The following is a 22,789-nucleotide window of genomic DNA, read 5'->3' on the forward strand; positions in this document are numbered from 1 at the left end:
GTATTGATGGTAGAGAAACAATGTTAGAAAAAAGGGGTGAGGTGTAAATGTATAAAGCAATCATTATAACTACGGATACATATCAAGTAGATAAACTTCAATTCGAGCTTTTTAACAAACTATGTCAGAAAGAATAAAACATTCGAATACATTTTAAAAAGTATCCAGGTATTTTTTCAAAACGGTGAAAAACCAAATAACGTGATAAAACTATGTATTTTTTAGTGCAATTGGCGGGTGACGCGATAAAAGAAAAAACTCGTCTGGATTTGTGTTTGCTTAGCACGAGAGTTTCATTAATCGCGTAATATTCATGTTAAATTACGAAACGCCACAGGTATAAGAGTAAAAAACTGAATATAATTACGTAAATGATAGAAAAAAATCAAAGTGAAACATGAAATTAGTTTACACTTACACGCTAAGTAATGTTGAATTCAGAATTTTTTTTCTAAAAAAGGGGCTCGAGGCATTTTTGCATGTAGAAAAAGATATTTTTGTCATATTCTCTTAAAATTACTACAAAAAAAGGCTGATGAGCTAAAAAAAAATGAAATAAATTGAATTTTAACTCAATATTATTAAACGAAACATTCGTCAATTGTCATCCTCAGAAGGAGTTTATTGAAATGTCAATGGGGTTCCAGACCCTTGAAGTATACCTGAATTTAACACCGAATACAAGAATGATATAAATAAATATTCGTGTTGACTAAGTGTTCTGACTTCTAATAACAACACGATGTTATCGGTTTTTAGAATTTTTTTCCAAGAGTTGGAAAGTTAATGTTTTGATTAAAAAAAATCTACTGCAATATCATTAAACGCAAACATATATTAAGAAAAAAAAAAAAACATCCTATTAAATTAATTCATATTAAACAAAATAAACCGAAATATTTATCTAATTAGTCACTCTAATTAAATAAAATGATGTCAATGGTAATGCTGTGATCAAGAACGACTATTTTGCTTTAAATACATTTTTAATTCGATTAAATTTAATGTGTTAAAAAACTAATAACGTGGGACACGAGCCTGACAATGACAAAATTCATTTATTCAAAAATAAACACTAATTTTACCGCACAATCACAGCGGTCATTAAAAATATAACCTATTGTTGGTAACCAAAAACTTTGTGAGAGTAGAGCAATAGAAATTTATTATAAAAACGTTACATGTACATCGAACACAACTTTTATTTTAAAAGTGAACATTTACAATATACCGAACGAATGCGTTTTTAATGTTATTAAAATGAAATATTTACAAAAATATTTTACGGGTTAAAACAATAGCAATTTCAAATCGAGTTTAAATTAAAACCGCATTTTCATTTAAATAAAAAAATACGTACATTTATATTGGAAAGAAGATTACAAGACTAATTTTATGTTGAAATAAAATAAAACAATAATAAACCAGAGTAATGTAATTTGGTCGATGAAAAAAGAAAGAAATGAATGATTTATGAAACTTTCAGATTGAATAAAATATTTTTGATAAATAATAAATTTGTATAATTGCATTTTGTTATTTATAATAATTGAATTTATTATGGACAAGAATATCTTACCAGTAAGTAAGCAAACAAACCGAATTAAACTATAAATTTTTGATTTATCAGGCACACAACTTTTGGTAAGACAAAAAAATATTTTATGGAATAAGTACAAATATGTACTCGTGTAATAAGAAATAAAAGAATAAAGAAATACATAACCGACTCTGTAGTACTGTCCCTTAAATAATAATGCTGAACAAATTTCATGGCATTTGTTTAAAAGAAAAATTAATAAAGACAAGGTAAAAGAAGCAATGTGCTTTTGTGACAAGTGTATTCATTTTCAAATATGCTCTGCTTATTTGACTGTACGATTTAAAATAACTTAATGGACTAATTTTCACATGATAATTCGTTTGGAAATGAGAAGTTCACATTCGCAACTACTAGACGATATTAACAATACTGAAAAACAATGATTAATATTCCAATGGCAACACTGACAATGGTTGTTCATTAACAAGCTAAACTCTAATTGACCTATGACGATGAATCCAGGACTAATAGTTATACTGTCGTTTGATAAGAAATGATTTAACCTAAAATGTTGAATCAACACTTGTGCACACTTAATAGTCATGACTGTCGAACATGATAAAGACAAATAATGAACATTTCTATTGAGTTACACAATAACAAAGTTCAATTAAGACTGTAATTGTCTGGTGACAATTATTTATTTTCAATTACTGATGTCTGTTTTATTAAATCGTTTATTTTTAACAATTCGGCGACCCGAACTTCTGTGTTTCTAGATAATAATAATCGATGAGACTAAGTTTTAAGTAATCAACGTAGATGTAGAGAACATTAATAATAATATTTTAACTTTGCATTAAAATTTTAAGGCGAGCACTAATTGTTTTTTTTTTTTTTTATACCATTATATGTGTAAAACTGTACAGTGAAAAATTAAGACAAATATTCAAATATTTTATAAATTATTAAAAATATTAGTACTGATAATAACTAAAATAAAAATGTAACTGATTGGAAAGAAAAATGTTATTTTTAATTAACCCATTGAAAGCATTAAAGAAAAAACGGTTACTTGTAAAAGGTAGAAGATTATGATGTTGTATAAATTACATGGTGTTCGTAATACATTTATAGAATTTAAACAACTTGGAATTAAGATGTAAACAATTAGTTCATTTTATTATTTTTTTATCATTTTGAAACAAAATTAATTTTAGACTCGCTGAATATTTACTTTTTTATTCAGAGAGAATTATTTCTCTAATAATTAAATTTTTTAATATTTAAATTACTTCTTGTGAATTAGGATCATAGTCTTATTTATCAAGTTAGTATAAAACAACACAAACAGTACGAATTACGAAGAGATAACTGATTATGTTATTTATTGAGTATGAAGAATATAATCTAAATGTTTTCTTAGAACTATACACAATTGAAAATCTATTTTTATTTGTTTTATTACTTTAAATTTGATGAAAAAGCCATCGAGGAATTAAATTTGATTGAATTTCCAAAATTAATAAGTAATAATGTGGCGACACACGTTAAAATATTCATAATGGAAGTTTTTATTGACTTTTAAACAAATCAAATTTCATTGTCCCAAATAAATATAAGTACTGTAGACTTTGTACGACTAAAAACTGACAATAACTAATAGATTTCTAAAGCTGAAAATTAACTTAAATTAATACATACGGTTTAAAAGGTTAATTGATATAAATGTTCTAGTAAAATCTTTGCTGGATTTGGTCCTTAAGCAATAAAACATTTGCTATTTATTTTTGCATCGTCAAACTAAAACAAACCCTGTGGTACTAAAATGGAGTTTTTTAACCAATAAATATTAACGCCAACCACCTGTTACTACAATTGCACATAAGCCATAAATGTTCAAGACGGGCAAAGGCAAACATCTATAGCCGACTTCTATAGAGAGCTAAATACATTTTCACCTTAACCGTTTTAAAACAATACAAATTCAATAGGTGCACAATACAATTGTGGGTGGTGCAGTAATATTATTGTAGTAGTTTTTGAGTATTCTCAAGACAACGTTGTTTCTCCGATAAACAATACGGCAATTGTGCACAGAATCAACCGCATAATTTGTCTGATATGTAATACAAGCTACAAATGCAAACTATATGATTGCCAGAATGAATACAGCGTTGACTTTGGTCGTTGACAATTAATATTAAGTAAAGCTACACTGTTTAAATTATCTCGATTAAATGTGTTTCAAAGTATACAAATGAGCGAAACTATACGTTTTTCAAGTGTCTTGTCTGATTAATTAATTTATTTCGAATAACCCTGAGAATTGTATAATTGTTCGACTAGTGTAACGTATGTATTCTAGTGAAAAATTTAAAAAAAATTAAGAAGTTAACTTACACAAAACACAAAAGAGGCTCAGTGATGGTGCTCGAGGTGTGGAAATCTCTTTTGATTATCAACGCATCGTAGCGATCCGATCCCGTCCTGCTTCATGGCCCTGTAATCAAATGCATAATCCATTACTAAAATGATGATAGATTGTCGATTTTCGCCAAAATGACCCTTTTTCTCTTATCAGCCAGTTTGTTTTCCGCCAAAAGTCGTTTTCCGATTTTCAACAAAATAGGTAAAAAATATTTTACTTAATGTTCTATTGAAATGTCTTATGTAATCGAGAAAAATTTAAGATAATATTGGGAAATAAAAATATGAATATTTATAATACCACATAAATTACTTTACAAGGAAAATACTTATATATGTTTTATAGCCAATTAAAATATACAGGTGGCCCAGCACTCGCTGACATCTTAAATAACTTTTGATCCAGTTGATTTTTTTTTTACATTTTATTAAAAAAATTCGTTATTTTTAAATTTTAAATAAAATGTAAAAAAATATTTAAGATACCTAATTTATTGAGCAGATTTTAAGAAAAATGTTGATAAAAAAATATCTTATACATATTTAGTAGTAAATATTCTGTAGCATTTTAAAGTTTGTATTATTAATGGTATTAAACATTGAAATACGTGTTGAGAAAAGGACAGAAGAAAACACTATCATTTCGTGATTACTATAATTTGGAGGTGTGTAACTTTTTCCATGAAAATTACTTACGCATTTAAATGAGAGTGATTAGTAATAATTGCCTTTCAAATATCTTATCATCGTATTAATACCAAGTATGTAAATATAATAGACCTATACTTGGTATAATATAAATCTTGACTCGTGATAAATAAATTCTAATTTTAGTTAGTATAAGTAGATTTATATACTAAAGAGATTCTCTAAAGAGATAAAACTACTTATTAAGTTATAGGTATTGTTCGTGTTTTTATTTGAATTAAAGCCGGTCATTACGACGTTCACAATTTTAATGGAAAAATCCATACACATATCATATTTTGTGTGAAAAGATTGTTCACTTTTTTTATAAAACATAACCAGCGTTTGATACCGTAGAATAAATACAGACAAATTCAAATTTTGACAAAATTTTAAATGTTACAGAAAATTAACAAAATAATCACCAAAACAAAAGTTACTAAAATTCTTTTGGTATTAGCCGTAATGCATAGCCCCTGTACTCTTATATTATTATAATGTTTAGATTAAATTCATAATTGAACTTTTAAAGTACAAATGAAAATAAATCGTTGTGACTCTTAATGAATCATAATTAAGGTTTGCGAATACAAGCATTTTAAAATTACATAACATCATATAGATATAACACACTATGAATTGATATAGTCAATGGACATTGTATAGGTGATGTTATTTGTTTTTTATAAGTATGATTCAGGGGTTCTCATAAATATCAGATGAAATATTTAATCCATTTTGGCAGAAATCAAACTCGCTGATAAGAGTATAGGGTCATTTTGACGGAAAGAGGTTTACCAGATGGAATTATTATCATGTTCGCAATTATTGAGGAAAAAATTTGTTCACAGGAAAAGTAAACGCGGTTGCCGCACTTTATCAACACCGACGGTCAAGGTAACGAAATCCAACATTATCTCACTCATAGCATATTTTTGCAATGACGGCACGTTTACAAAAATAACAACATCGTCGTAAACCGCAATTCAACGGGTGATTTCCCTAAGCTTTATGACTAGGCGAAATTTTTTATATATGTAAATGATTAGATATGACATAATAAGTTTTATCGTCGTTCATGTCACACGCAGGTACGTCGAATGCGGAAGTAACCACTTGTTTACGCAAGGGCGAGGAAGTCACAGTAATTAAATATTATGTCATTCGTGAGCGCAATGACGACCCGCCGGCCCATTCACGATTGGAACGATTAATGATAAAAAACACGGCGGAGAGAAATATCGCTGGAAGTTTTCAGTAATTTTTCTGATTTGCAGCAAGTAAAAAGAGGAAATTAATTATTCAAACATAAAAAAAAATTATAATCATAACACCCTGGCCAATAAGGAGAGAGGAGAGGCAGGAAAAAGAAAATCAAGCTTTCCGCGTTGGGATAGGAATGGATTTTTACAATTTTAGAAACGAAGGAAAAAAATAATAGCTGCCGAGATACCCAAGAGGATTTAATTATAAGTATACATTTCGTTTTTTTTTTTTTCATTAAATTGAAAAAAAAATATTTATTTTCACGGTACTCGAAGTGTGCTTGTCTGGATTACCCTATCCAATTCTGCGTCCTTTGCAGCAGAGCATTACACGATCTCAAAAGGCCAGCCGATCATTAAGACAACCATCCGGAGTTGTATTTTCGGTGTAATAATTACAATAGCTTATAAACACTGAAATGTATCGCCGAAATAAAAGCCCTAAAATAATAACAAATGTACAGTATGGCGGTGTTAAATTTCAAATTAACGATGAAAACAAAACTAAAATTTCAGTGGGATCATGTCTGCGTGATAATAATGATACTGCGAGAGCATCGTGGGAGCATTTATGGTATAAAAAGCAAACATACAAAAACGAACAAAATTGATAAACTCGGTGGAAAAATAATACTCAAAAAACAAATGTACAAATAATTTATGAATCATACATATTTTTGGTTGGTATTCTTGATACCGTTTTACTCGTCAAAAAAAAAAAAAAAAATGCAGTTGACGACAACGACGGTACGAAAAAGTTAACACTTACTAGTTCCTACGTCAACGATGATTTTTAATATAGTAATTATCCAATTAGCAGTGGGTTGAACTCAATGGAAATCAACTCGCGTCACTCACACTGCGCACAACCGCAACTCGACCGTTTCGATAGCAAACTGTTTGTCTGAAGTGTTGTTATCATTGTAGTCGGTCGGCTCGGCCGGTAACCTGTTCGGCTGCTGACGTTCTCAACGTTTTGTGGTAACACGAATGTACGTCGCGCATGGCTACAAAACAACGTACACAGTTCTCAGCAACAGCTCTTAACATAAATTTCTATCGACCGATTACGTTAACTCCGTCAAAATCAATTAGTTTTACAATATTCTAGGCCAAAATGAGGGGATCCACCATCAGACTATACATATGAGATATATTCAGCAGTCTGATATCAAACTGAACGCAAATTGCTCACTCCTAACACTTGTCTCGTTAAAACATTAAACGAGCATAGATATTTAAATGGTAAATTTAATTATTACAATCATGACCCGACACTATCCTCAAATTAGTAAACCAAATTCAGTTTATGATTGTCTTGCACTTAAAATAATATGCATTTCCTTGAAAATTGGTTAATTGATATGACACCATGAGCTATGTTTGAAACAACACAATGGTAAATGTGTCAATCCGTTTTATAACAATCGATGGACGTTTATGGGCAATGACGTTTTAAGTTAGTAGATCCGCCGTGTTCCATTAGCTTGTCAAATAATATCACATGATCGACAGTCGTTGCACAGCATCGAGTAGTTGTTTAATGGACTGACCAAAAATATAATAGCGGTACACATTTTTTTTTTGTCCGGATTCGACATTTTTCCCCCATTGCTTTTATTAGGGACACTCGAAATGTTTTGAATTTAATAGCAACACTTCAGGTGAAGAAAAACTGTAGAATTTTTTTACGTACACCGGTTTTTTCGGTAGTTGTCCAGTCTGGTACAGCCTACCTGCCAACGATCCCACGACACGGTGAATATAAGATATTCGGTCTTAGAAAACGTCCAAACAACAATATAATATACACCCAGGGGGGAGATGTGTTTATCTGAAAACGTGTACGTATAAGGGATCGAATATAATCAATGGTCGAATGACACGCACTTTGCGGTGACCTGTATATTTGACGATGTACGTTTCCTACGCGTTTACTATATTCTATACGACATTTTTTGAGGGTAGGCGGTTTATTTTTTTATTGATACGTTTCACAAAATTGAATAGGTATGCAGGAGGCAAAGGAAATTATTCGCGGGAACGTTGAAAATTTCCGCGACCAAAATCAATAACATAAACTTTGTTGACAACCATAAATTCTTCTTAGTTGAGATGAGACAGTGTCAAGTACATATAGCGATGAAGAGGGTGGGAGAGAAAGAGGCGAACAATTTCCCGGTTGTCAAGATTTTTATATACATATACAAGCGGAAGTTTTAGAGGTTTTATGTGAAGGAAACGACGACACAAACAATTACTTTGAAAAATCTTATTATTATTTTTAGATATATACATAAAACTTCTATCAGAATTTCAACGAATAAATTAAAAGATTTTAATTGCAATTATTTTTTTATTAAATTATGAGACTCAATGTAATAAGAGTTTTGTTTTTAGAGCGCAGTGTAATTTGATTTACAGCAAACATCACGTGCCACATCGAGTTAAAAAAATACCTGGATTGCACGCATCTGTAATAGAATAGGGGAAAAATACTCAAAATATTACCGTTTCAACAATTATAATAATTATTATTAATGATCTGTGGAGCAAAAATAATTATTTGTTAACGCATTTCTGGTGGTCAATTAAACAGAAAACATCTAAAAAAAAAAAAATTGAACTATTAACTGAGCGGTACACCGTTACTGTTATTGTTATTGTAAAACCAACACCAACGCGCAAAATAACAAAAATGATTCGTTTGAAAAATATTATTCCAGAATTTAATTGTTTAGTGTTACAGTTCATTAGTGACCGTTTTCCGAGTGTCAAACGAGCAAAAAGGGATATAAATAATTACTGTTTATCAGTTTTCAACAACGCGGTTTTAGTTTATTGACGTCAAATAGAATAGCGTTTCGAGGATTCTTATTATAATCTAGTCCGACCAAGTTTGGCCGACAACATCGGTGCCAGTGGTGATGATTGATGGTCGTCGTCGGATATTATTATTTTGTGTGTAACAAGTTTACCGCCGTCTTAATACTCGGCCAAAAAGTTTCGCATCATCCCACAAGAAGGGGGTTAGACGTATGACAGCAAAAAATAAAAAAAAAAACACCAACTTCATGCACAGGAACATATGCGAACGAAAATTCCCGATGCTAAGTATAGAATAAATATTCGAGATGACTCTAAACAAAACAGACATGGAAATGATTTATGGTCAAATTTTGGCAGGTCTTGTGCCGTTGAAAAATCGTAATCAAAACATCGTTGATTTTATCGTTGCACATAAGAAAAATTGACGTCACAGTGTTTTATATGGTGTGCATTATTTGCTCGGCAATCGTAAGTCTTTTGTGTCTGTGTAGAAACGGTGGTACACGACGTTGTCAAGTCTTTTTTCTTAATTGACATTGGTGGTTTCGAATAATTACAATAATAACAATTGCCGCCAACGATAGCTTTTAAATTGTCGTCTCATTAAAACAATTGAAGTGGGTCAATAACAGGCAGTGCTGTTAGGCCGTTAGGATCAAGCTACAATCATTGATAAAAAACCAAAGCAAGTGTTAAGGTCAAATGTCAAGCGATGACGCTGAAATCTGAATTAACGATGAACTGTGATTTTTACAAAATCGTCTTAGATACGGGATAGCCAGTGTTGTCAAGTTGGCAACAATGTTAGGTGACTGCCGCCGGTGTCAATATAATTAGTGGGTGGACCGAGGAGAAAATGCAGCGATTCTCTAGGCAGCCGAGAGTCGTATGGACCACCGCCGCCTTCGACAAAACAAAGAGAGCGAATCGTACACGGTGACGGTGGCGGTCGAGATACCAGTGGCCGTGAACGAAACCGGTTACCCATTGTGTTGGACCAAGTTAGTGAAAGGTCAAGTATTGTATACGAACATCACATATCCACCACTACCATGGTGGAGACCATCAGCTTCCAAGTAGATAGATTACACTGACGTTTATTAAATAGTAGCATCCTTGGCGATTCACCTGTTCGCCAGTTGTTATAAATGGATGCAAATTTTTATTGATGCCTAAAATATGGACAATGGAAACGCCCGACTATGCGAAAACTAACATAATTATATAGACCTTGAACAGCAGTTGCAGCACTGCTGTGATACAAACCTTGAACTTGATATTTATTGAAAAAAAATTAGACCGTTTTGTTTGGTTAAAAAAAAAATCACAAAAGAAAAACAAAATAAAGTCTGACATTAAAGAAACTTATTTATATATGTATTTTATCACGTTTTCAAACAATTGTTAACCACTTCTATATACCAACAGAAACTATCAATGTCGCCGTACAACTGCGAGTGTCATTACAATAATTAATTAACAAGAATACTCTGAAATTACTGAAATAGTCTGTTCTGATGTTTGCGAATTCGGCAACAGATGGACTTGATTGTCAGTAGCCAAATTAAACATTTCGCATGCAAACAAGACGGTTAATTTTGCCAACGGGATTATTAGTCATACAGATAATAATATAATATTTCGATGTAATAATTGGTGTAGTTTTAACTTGAAATGCGTGTAAGAAAATAATATTAAAATTGACCTTTGATAGCCTCAAGTAACTGAGCGTTTTACAAGTAACGCTAAATAACGCGATATCATTGTAATGAAATAGAATCCTCGTAATTTTGCTGATATTTCAAGTTTTAAGAAAATAAATTTATTAATGTTGGTGAACATTTCACATAAATATGGGGTGGATTAAAATGACCATAAAATATTTTACCAGATAGGAGAGGACAGACATTGTAGTTATATGCATTGGTAAGTTTTATGGTCGGTTAAAGTGAGAAATTGGGAGACATAATATGAAAAAAAAAAAGAGATACAAATATGCAATGTTCTTTGTAATTTTGTTGAACCACTAAATTTTTCATCAGATGCGCAGCTTATAAATGTTATGGGACAATCTTTGAGAGAATATTAGATTACTTTAAGCAATTTTTTTTCTTATTTTTGTTACGAAATTATACCATCGTTGTTTTTGCAATAGTAGATTAGTCTAAATTAGTAAGTGTCGACGTTGTCAGCTCGGTGGACCGACGTAAACGAATTGGTTCTACTTGCTTTACCCTGACAACGCTGTTACTTATCTCAATATCTTATCGTTCGTTATTCTTAAGGGTTTTGTTTTAATACTGAAAATAAATAGAAGTGGCCAACGTACGGTTTTCGTCGTTTTGAGTGAATACAAACAAAAATTCTTTGTACAAAGAAAACATAATTTACACGAGCTTTTAAGCTTTGTTTGTAATTATTTATTTGTTTCGAAATAAAATCATCAAGTGTAATTAAAATTGTATTATTTTAATGGACTTGTTCCAATTTACTAACAAAATTAGATATTAACTACATAAAAGCTTTTTAAGGGAACATTCACAGAAATAGTAATTAATTACTATTTAAAACAGTAAATGCATAGGGGTACAAAAACCGTCTGTGTATCTGCACAACACCATACTTTCCAGGAATTTCGCTAATGACCTTTTACGAACGATTACTTTTCACGTACAAGATGACTCTGTTTCAAGATAGATAACAATGCAGCGTTTAAGTAAACATCATATTTGTATAATGGTAAACGCGAAAACTAATTAGCAAACGTACTGTTGGCATCCGAGTTGAAATAACGACATTTACAAATGTATGTAAGCCATATCCGTTCATATATGCAGCAAAGGCAGTGGCAAATATTTATGAAGGTCGTCCTTTACGTTTAATCGCAGTGGTACAAACACATTACCATCCGGCACACCCGTACAACACTTTTTATCTAATTATACTGTACAAAAATGTCATAGGTATGCGACCAGTGAACGAGTGTCCTGGATATGTGACAAACTAACGATAAGAGTATCTATTATTGTTGTGATGACCATACAGACAATGAAATACAACAGTATTGTGTTGTTGGCTCGGTATAGATTTATCGTTGCAAATAGATGAAAATATTTCAAACTTACACGTTAAACACGATCCCATTCAGAAAAAACGTCATAAAATTGAATTTCTCCTTAGATAACTTGTACGATTAGTTGTTAACGTATTACACATACAAAATTAGCATTCAGGGCCGGATTAAAGCCTATATGGGCCTGGCGAGATACATAGAAATGGAGCTCCACTGTAAAAAACATCACTAACATAAAAAAATGAGCAAAAAAAAAAAACCTATAAACTATATGCCACTAATCACGATAAACTAGTTAATTTTGTGGTGGGTCCTTTAAGTTCACAAGGCCTGGGACGTTCGGTGCTCCTTAATGCGGACGACCCGATCGCTTTAAATTGAACAGATAAAAAATCACATTTTTCGTTTAACTTATCGATTATTATGAAAACTAACGAGAAGTATCTTTAAAATCGAATGGTATGAGCATCGAAAAACAGCACATAATAACTATGGGTACATAAAAAAGAAATGTTAGTGGTACTACTAAGTATGGTCTTCCGAATAGTTGGTAATAAGAAAAACGTTCAGCGGCGTTTATAAAAAAAAACTTGACTTATATTGTATAACTTTTTGTGTTTAACGGTGCAATGAAAACTTTGTCTAACGCTAAAAACTACGACTTAAAGGTTGTGATCCTATATAAATACGGTCAAAGTTTGTTCCGGCTAATTTATTTCCGGCCCCGCATTGTTATCAAAGTGTGTTTATTAAAAAAATAAAAAACATCAACTGCGCATGGTTAACGCCTGATGGTCGCGTTGAAAATTTAACTTATTTAATGGTGTGGTTTTACTATAAAATCTGATTAAACACAAATGGACTGGCATTTACCGATGTGGTATTAACATCTAATGACGTTCTGTGCGAGTTGTTTTATTCATACCTAAAGGAACTATAAGGCAATCAAATAGCAAGTATTGTTAGACATTTTTGTGTCGGAAAATAAGTTAATATTTATATATATATATATTTACACACAGGGCGTGTGTAGAATATATATTAGTGATCGATCATGACCCGTTGTCTGATAAAGTTTTTCCAATTTTCAAATGTAATTGTATGTTGGAATGTGTGTGCCACTGAAATTTGAAAAGTTCTATCGACTGCGCGTTGACAATGTACAAAAGTTTGATTTGAGTATTTCTTTATTGACTTGGCCCTATGCTGTGGTTTTCCACAAATGTGCTGTATGCACAAAAAAGAAGACAGTAAAACCGTTTGCCAACAAGTAGTAGGCTTAGGATCAACGGCAGCTTACAAAAGACAATTACGTTTGTTCACTTTCTATAAATAATGTTTCGTTAATGAAACGCGCTTCGATAAGTTTTTCATCCACTAGACGGAATTTTTTTCGTTTTATTATTGTAAGCGTTTTAATGAAGTTAAGCTTAAGAATGTGTCGAACTAAAATCTATTACAAAGGCGTTGTGCAAATGTTCTCCTTTTTACGCACGATCCCATATTAAAGAATAGTTCATTTGCTTTTGTTGTCAACAGAATTGAATGGAAGTTTTGTGTATTAAGTTTCTAAATATTTATCGTTTGTCCGCGTTGGCGTGAACATGTAGATACTGAGCATCATGTTTGCATCAACTTCGTGACAGTGAAAACTTTATCCAGTAATTTCCTTAAGGTTAATTAATTTTAGATTGAATGTACAACGCAAACAACAATGTCGACGATTTTATGCACACGCATCATACAAACAATATTAAACTTCATAACTGTGTTACGATTTACTTCAATTATAGGCTAATAGCATTTCTTCGTTGCATCGCTATTCGTGGGGAATCGGTAATATTCATACCGAAACTAAAAAGTTGGAAATTTGAACGAACACTCTTTGAAAAAAAATATACAATTTTTCACATACATGTATTGGAATTTTTTACAGCATACGCGGCGATAGGAAAAACTTGATAAATAGTTATAAAAGTGTTATATTTGTGTACGAAATGTTAGTATTTTATGACAAAATTACACTACTTGTGTGTAAAATTAACTTATGAATAAAAAGTATCATATCCGTGTATGAAACTTTTTGGATAATATCTTGCAGTGAATCATTCAATTAACAATAATATTTTCTTAAGCAATTTTAGACAACAATGACGAACACAATCATCAACTTTATTTAAAAAGCCAAAACAAACAAATATAAAAAACTTAACAAACAATAAAGTTTAATAATAACATGATTAATTTTAGATTATTTGAATTGATTTTATAGAAAATCAGTACAAACAGCGAATATTTATTAAACGCGTTAATATGTCTCAAATAAACTGGATAGTGAAATTGTATTTATAGATCATCGAGGTCTTTTAATAAAACAGACTAAGTTTAAAGTTCATATAAGTCAAAGCAAGTCACGTTAATTCGAAATACCGTTAGTGTACTATTAATTATTCATAGAAATGGACCATGGAAATATTATTCAAACAATGAACAAGTAATTAAAAATGTATAGAGCATATAAACCGGAAAATGAACAAGACGCATAAAATTATAAAATGGTAGCGTATTAGTTTTCATAGAGAAGTTATACGTTTCAATTTGAAATTTTAAAAAGTACGGCTTCTTATACTATTTGACGTAAAACAACATCAATAATCAGACAGGAATTGAAGCAAGTATAAGCACATCGATTTCTATCGAGTACATTTTTCATGAATAAGGAAAATAAAAATACAAAGACATTACTTTTTTGTATCATCTAAAATCTACATAGTTGTAAACAACGCAAGTATTTACAGTGAATAAAAATCAACACAGATGTCATTGTTTAAGAACCATCTTTCAGCAAAAATTTCTTTCAGACTATTTTTTTTAAAAAGAAAACGCTGTGTTTGATAAGCATTCTATCTATTATGAATAATGCATAAAGTAACTATGTTATGTGTACAAGTAAATGCCAAGTTAAAGGTTACAAGAACATGCCGTCTTTTTTTTATCTATTAACTTTTCTTCTTTGTTCTGAATAATACGGCCGAGTGGCCAAAAAATGGCATCAGACTAAGCGTCAATAATGAACAGGGAATTGGATACGCTTTATTAGAAATGCAGTACGACCTGTTCACGTGGGTAAATTTTATCTCAAGTTTCCCATTTTGCACTATAACACAGAACCATGTGGTCTATTCACTTTAAATTAATGGCATTGAAATTCAACTAAAGCACTTCGATTTGCTCTTTGTAACACTCATATAAATTGTACTAATTGATCTAATAAACATCACAAGCAGTAGGTGTTCAAATTATTCAAAATATGTATATATATATATATAAATAATAACGTCCGGATCGCGGTTGAAGATATGCAAAGAGTAATATTTCTTATTAAAATACGACGAAATTTCAAACACATACACTAAAGAAGACTACTGCGAAAATCCACTAACTGAACGACAACGGACGAGGTGAACGGAAGGTAAGAGTGTAAGGCTGCCATCGTTAATTTAAGTTCAAAAGTCACACATACAACTTTGATAAATACATGTGAACCTAACTACTCTATGTACGTGGTTACATTCATTAATATTTAAATAAATGCATAACAACAATAATATTATATACTGTAGTTTAATTTTAAACTCGGTTGCTTGTCGATTTTCCTTCTCCTTATGCACATTTACAAAGAAGATCATAAAACAATGTATTTCAAACACCAAGCAAGATATTCTAATGCTAATGTCAGTTATTGTCAGTGTTCGTATCCCAAAGTTTATACACCATTTATTATTATCATTACAATTATTACTACTATACGAAACGTACAGATAAGTAGCCGTTATTTTATTACGAGCACCTCTCTTATATGCTTATAAATGTATATATGAGTAGTAATAAAACTAAGAATGATGCACGTAGGAAACACACGCAGAGTTTTCGTAGAGTGATTTTGGCGAAACGGAATGCAAAGAAACATATGAATTGGTATCTCATAAGGCCGTACAATATCAGTCGGCGGAAACAGATAAAAAGACGGAATTTGTCGCACGCGTTTATTTTCCAGTTTTTTTTTCATTCAATTTTCCTATTTCCTTAGCCGGCGAGGGCATATTTTGCGTCATGGATATTACATTAGTACAGATATGATTGTACGTTTATATTGCAACATTACATATATTTGTCACGAATAAAGGGACAACATATTTGTATCTTCGGTAAACAAAAAATAGTAACAATATTTTGAAACGTATATCGAATCAACATATTTTTCTCTAAACATAACCCCAAAATAAAATTTGAAAAAAAATAAATATATAAATAACATTTAATAAATGGAAAGAAAATTGATAACAATAACATAGGAAAGTTTTTAAAAACAAACTTTAATCGATTAGATTACAAAATTCTTTTATACCAAAGTTTTTCTTTACAGTACAATGGTCCGAGTGGATATTTTTTTAAGTTTCAAGATTTTTTTATGCCAAATAGACAATGAGTAGGAAAAATATTCAACGGTATTTTTTTATTTTATTTAAAAGGCAAAATACTTGAATCTTCAGGGAAATTTAAATTGAGTTGTATTTCGTCTATAGGATTGACCGTGGGTAAAAAAGAGTGTAATGACGCTGTTTGTATAATTTAATTTTGGCAGCTCCCGATTTCCATTTAAAGTGGTTCACAAAAAGTGATTTTCAAACCAACAGCGCAGAGTATTAAAACTCTAGTATTAACTAATTGAAGACCGGTTTATAAAATAGAAATAAGTTGCATAAAGTTTTATGGAAGTTGAGCAAGTTTTACAATTACCCATATTTTTTTTCAGCGAACTATAAATTTTTTATTAATACAAAAACCATAAATTTTTTCAACTAAAATTTTCAATATTTGATTAATGAGATTGCAACAATTTACGTGAATCATATAAACGGTCAAATAAGAAAAATATAGATTAAACATGAATTAAAACATTTGAACTCGATAGAGCAAACGGTATATAATTAAGAGTTCTACGAATGCATTAAGATTTACAAATGATTTCTAAAGAAAACCGTTGTGTTATAAAACAAATCTAATTTTTTATAGTACATTATCGTTTTTCGAATCGATTAATATTTCAGCATGACACGTGTTTTATTACAATTGTTTTCAACTGTAAAGACCCCCGTGTTAAATATTTGATAAAAAAGTAATCTTTTCGGAGGCGGCTTACATGCTACGTGAATTTTTTTTTTTTTTTTTAGTTATTATTCCAAGAATATTATTTACATGCGATATATACAATCCAAGAATCCATTTTAATCATTACGTTATAAATGTTATATTATGTGAATCGAGATATTTTTATATTGTTTAAAAAACGCTTGTACGACTAAACGACTCCAACATCTCAGACGCACGTTGCTATTTTTTAACGATTGTTCAACGTCACATGGTACACATAAAGCCGACCGCAACAGACAATAGGTACCGGGTCGTTGGTCAATAGATCTTTTTTAGTTTTCTTTTTTAGATTTTTCACGCTTTAAGGAACGGTTAAAATATATGTGTTTAATTTTGTTTATTGCATCAATAAATCTGTATCACAACAACACCGATCATACGAGGACCCGCGGTTTCTAAAGGTTGACAATATTAATAGTCACCGGCTATAATCTATTTTCGATAGGAATTCAAAGCGGCTCTGCTTACAAAAAATGAGGCTGTATATTATTTTTCAATAACATTCAGTATGTTTTTACGGAATAGTCAATTAGACGATTCTCAGGAAATGGTCATAATAGCCTATAAATAAACGCTTTGTTATTGAAACTAGATGGGTAATACTATTCGACTGCCTTGGGGCAAAATGATACACATGTTCCATAAGATATACAATTGGATGTATGTAATTTATTAAGATACTAAAATATATACTTAACCTATAATTTAAAGTTTATTAATTAGATAAATAGACAGTAAACCCGTGAACATAATACATGACTTTTAGATCTATATCAAATTATACATGTAATTCAACCAATGCACCGCACTATGCCGGGGGCTTATCAAATGGTTATTAAAACGATATCAGGTGCCACGATTTACCCATAAGGACTCCGATGCAAAGCATAAGAGTTTGAAATTGGGTTTTGCCGAAACAACAACGAGTAAAATTCTTTGCGAACACGTGCGTTATTTCATTGTAATCGAACAGAGTACAGTTTTACAGTGTCCGACGAATAAATGATTGTTTGCTTAACTCGTTTGTTTTAGCCGTGTACAATTAAATTATCGAATTCCGAAACCGAGTAAAACGCCCAAGTATTATAACTGTAATTTTCCGATATATGTCGTTATAAATATGTGAACAAAAAGTTTCCCGGACGTTTAAATTGGCTGTTGAATTTACCGTCTGACCAGACCGCATTATTGCCGTGCAACATCATGTGTTATTCAGAGTTCCCCTCAGACGATTTCGGGCCCTTAGAAATATTCAAATGCATTTTCGGAGGTCTCACTTAAGATTAACATTTCGCATTTTCACCGTCCAGTAGTAAAATAGACCTGGCCCGCAGGGGTTTCCTGTACAAACCTAAGTGTGCTCAAATACACAAATCGATGTTGGCATTATTTTTATTTTGCCAACTAGAATTTTCATTTCTCAGAAAGAAACTAACGAAACGTCAAGTGACGTACACCCGAACACTGTTGTTACAGTGTGTAAATATTAACAAAAACAATAACGCTGAAATATATGATGATACTGACTTACCCTTTTACGGGATTTCATGGTATCCGTTACTACAGCGGACGGAGATGAGCTCGAGTAGTTTCGATATTTTACTTCAGCCTTCAATTTAATAAAATCTTGAACAATCAAAATAGTTTTTTAATTCTGACGACGAATTTAATAACACTCGTAAAACAATATTTCCAATTTCGTCATTCTCATTTTTCGGCTACTGTAAACATAAAAGTAATAAAATTAGTAAACAAATAATATACCCTTCAATTATATTACCAAAGTGAGTAACAGAGGAAATTATTATTTTCAAAGTACGTGCTTAGGGCTCAGACGCGGTTATCTAATAATTGATATTTGAGATACACAGAAGACTAGCGAAAATTACACGGTACACGTGACATCCATCACGAGGTGACAAACAAATGACTGATGAAGGATTTGTATTAAAAAAAAACTATATAATAAATTATGTCTTATAAAATGTCTTTGAATTTCATCGTGTCGTGTAGCTGGGTAATTAACGAGAGTATACAACACCGATATTTAATAAACCCTATAAAAGTTAACCGCAAAGTAGAAAATATACTGAACGAATAATATTTAAATGAAAGGATTTTGTGAATTACAACGGCTAAAATTTATGTTTTTAGTAAAACAATAAAAACACAAAAGATGAAAATTAAAATCAACTTTAAATAATAGCAACTATACTTAATTTTATGTTTTTTTTTGTTAACATTGTTGAAAGCTTTAATAAATTAAAGCGACAACAAAAAATATAACATTTTAAAATAAACTTATTATTACTTAAAAATACTTTAAGTCGACCACTTCAAATAACAATAGGTTCAGTCATTATTAATTAACTTTCAGAGTGTATAAATATCTCACCTGCGAGTAATATAAATCTATCAAGAGGAGAAAAATATAGTAGTTTTTGATGATATAATTAGATAATGAATGTAAAAATTGTAAATGAAAACATTACAGTAGCGTTAATATTACAATTACATTAAAGATAATTTTTACTAAAACCATAATCTTTTTTGTTTTTTGTGCAATTCCGCAGCACGAGGGAAATGCAAAAATGAAAGAATTTATTTGTCTACAAATTTATCTATCTAATTTTTATTAACACAACAGCAGGTAAAACGACGCAGTTCACAGTTATTTATATTTCTAATAACTATTATGTGAAACTATACCATGTCTAATGCTTCTAAACATTCTGTTACATGTAAAATGTATAGATTCTCAAAACTGAATAGTCATTATAATGTTATCGAATAAAATTTATTTTACGGTACAATGATATTACTTTTAAAACTGAAAGAATGGCGGTCTATATAAACGATGCAGCTTTTGTTGTATCGACAAAATAAAAAATGGATCTGTACCTAAACTGCCTTCTGCCTAATTGGTGACAATATGTAAACACTAAACTTTTCGAGAGTATAGAAATTATTTTGAATTATTCCTAATTCTGTATTGTCAACTATGTATACGAAACAGTCACGTATTATTACATCAATTAACTGTATTGACAATAGTCATGATGATAACGAAACATCAAGAGCATACATCGTATTGAAGAATATTACAGTAATGTTCAACAGAGACGGGGATATTATTTTGTTTCTATGCAAACGTGTGTGTCATTTAACTATCTTATTGTTCCCGCGAAAGGGTGTTAGAGTTAAATATTTAAATAGAGCTAGAAAAAAATAAACATAAAATTATCTGAATTATTTAATGGGATAAACTTTTACGATAAAGTGGCGTACTACAAAGACGTAATATGAATGATATATCACTCTCCAGAGAGATCTAGGGAACATTAATATGAAATATAATTTAAGCGTCAATGTGTTAAAATAGCATAATTTTTTTATAATGTTCATAAAAGTATTCATTTTACCCTCTTCCAAAAAAAGTTATTATTACGTTTCGTCGTTTTTTTTTTTATGAAGCTTAATTTTTCTAGTAGATAAATTTAATACTTTGACGATCACCGTTTGACTACGTCTAATAGCTAAAGAAGGTTATTATTGGAAAAAGGGTCACTATTCTAATATTCCATTAAACCAAACAAAGGTACATTACAACTATTATAGTTGTAACATAAATATTATGAATGTCATGTACGCCAAAATTCACGATGTTATCACTGTCATTGGCAACAAGTGATTCGATCTCATTTCATTGTATTGAAAGATACAATAGAAACTTTTAGTTCTTTTTCAACAAAATTGTATAAACCTACTCATATACATTTACAATATTATGTTCTTACCAGTTGTAACAGATATACAGGTCTTGTGTAGATTAAAAATACACATTTTTCATTTTCACGGACGTGTATTTTTTTAAACACACACACGCACAACAAACGCGCAGTATGTCCACATTCGTTACCGTACGTCCTACGACTGTTTAGACGCAAGTTAATATTACTTCTATTTTTTCATCGTAATTAATTATTTTTACCATAGAGGAGGTAAAAACGCGACGGCTCTTTAGATCCAATTATGTTGGTCGTATCGAGGTCATTTCTAATATTGCACACGTTTTACTTCCACCCAATTCTCATTATTTTATCTTTAACTTAGGTGCCGTTGTATAACATTAATTTACTGGCAATAATAGGACGATAAGCTTTTGTTTACCAAAAGTGTAGGAATAATACCAACTAACGCACAATGATTAGGCGATTATGTAATGAATGAATGATATTAAGCCGCCAAAGAAGAAATTTTACACAGACGTGTTTAGGCTTATTTTTTATTCACGTTATAATTAGCCAGTAGTTATGCAACTAGTTCTATGAGTCAATCTGTTAAGATTAGATCCATTGAAAAAAATACAAAGGAAATTGGCACATGCAATGGTTTTTAATTACACGTGCACTGGTTAAACAGGTGTATACTCATACAGAGTATTATTAACAGGGTTGTTACGTTTTAAACATGTGTGTTAATAACAATAAAAATTTTAAAATTTACATTGGTCTTACGGGACATTTTAATCTGTTTACTTAAGTTTTAAACAGGTTTTTTAACAACCCTGTTTATTAATAAAGTGTTAATCATTACAATTATTTAAAAACGTTATAATTATTCGACTAAATCATCGCGCCGCAATGTACAAGATCTAAAAAAACAGCGATGAGAGGCCGTTGAAAAATGTAATAAAAACCAATTGGCGCACATTATGGTGTGAATAAAGCGAAGCGGAGCGAGGGGAGAACTCTCAGTTAACTGAAAAACAAGAAAATATAATACATAAAATAAAATGGTTTTTCTTGGTTTTATTTTTAATCAATGTTGGCTGAACTTTTTTTTCTATTTAGTCATTGGTGTGTATTATGTCACAATGACGGTCTTTGAACCGTTAAATACATCAATAGCGGAAACTTGAAAATAAAGCTATTTGAAAAACATTAGCCGTTGACTTGGCAGACGCTTTTAGATAATTCGTCTGGTGTTTTTTTTTATTTAAAATATCAGAGCAATCGACCTCAAACTATATACAAACCCAAATGAAGTAACGTGAGTGTTAGTCAGTGTTATTCGGATATTATTATTCTCAATAACACGTGCCCTAAGAGCCATGTGGTATTTCATTAATGAAAAAAGTCGTTGGCTCGTTTCCATCATAACCCATTGGTGAAAAATTTCTTAAACTAGTAAATACTTTTTTTTTTTTCTATACATTCACTTTGGAAAACTTTTCGTAACTCACCACAGCGCAGTACTACACGAATTGTATATTTCTTTTCGAAAAGAAATCCGTTGCCAACCTAAGTCTGGGTATCTGGGAAATCCGTCCAACGATTTCCTGTTTCTATTATCATTGTTTCCTCGCTCGAGACGCTTCGAGTGCTTTCAAAAAAGAGTTCGTTAGCGTTTTGCTTTGATTGCAATCAGTAAAATTGACAGAAATTGTCCATTGTTGGGGGTAACGGTAAGATAAAACTTTTGTTTTAATTTAAGAAAAAATTAATATATTTATTGTTTATTAGTCATTATCTATTCCGGCGTCTCTTATTATTTTTATTTTTAGATATTAATGGTCAACAATAGAGCGAATAAGAAAATAAAGAAAATAGTAATAAAAAATAATTAAAGTACTTTGTTCGACATTAACTTAGGTTATGGCACAGCCGAGAAGAAAGACGATGCCAAATTAAATGATCTCAATTTGGCTAAATTTTTTTTTTAAAAGCTCAGTTTCCGAGAAAAATA

The 22,789-nt window shown here is 30.8% G+C and overlaps 1 protein-coding gene across 9 annotated transcripts in view; it reads right to left on the reverse strand.

Moving 5' to 3' along the window:
• Window positions 1-22,789, reverse strand: part of LOC126906581 (uncharacterized) — an 80,667-nt gene that overhangs the window by 9,268 nt on the left and 48,610 nt on the right. For 7 of the 9 annotated variants that reach the window (XM_050687288.1, XM_050687228.1, XM_050687220.1 and 4 more), the window contains 2 exons: window positions 18,573-18,762; window positions 3,947-4,046 (listed from right to left, as the gene is read on the reverse strand). The gene's annotated coding sequence lies outside the window, so the exon portion shown is untranslated. Of the gene's footprint in view, window positions 1-3,946; window positions 4,047-6,694; window positions 6,840-18,572; window positions 18,763-20,838; window positions 20,972-22,789 lie in introns of those variants that run through there. The other 2 variants (XM_050687279.1, XM_050687273.1) reach the window with 2 other exon arrangements.

The sequence above is a fragment of the Daktulosphaira vitifoliae genome, unplaced genomic scaffold, assembly GCF_025091365.1.
Source record: "Daktulosphaira vitifoliae isolate Bord-2020 unplaced genomic scaffold, ASM2509136v1 Scaffold_1, whole genome shotgun sequence".
Taxonomy (NCBI): Eukaryota; Metazoa; Arthropoda; class Insecta; order Hemiptera; family Phylloxeridae; genus Daktulosphaira; species Daktulosphaira vitifoliae.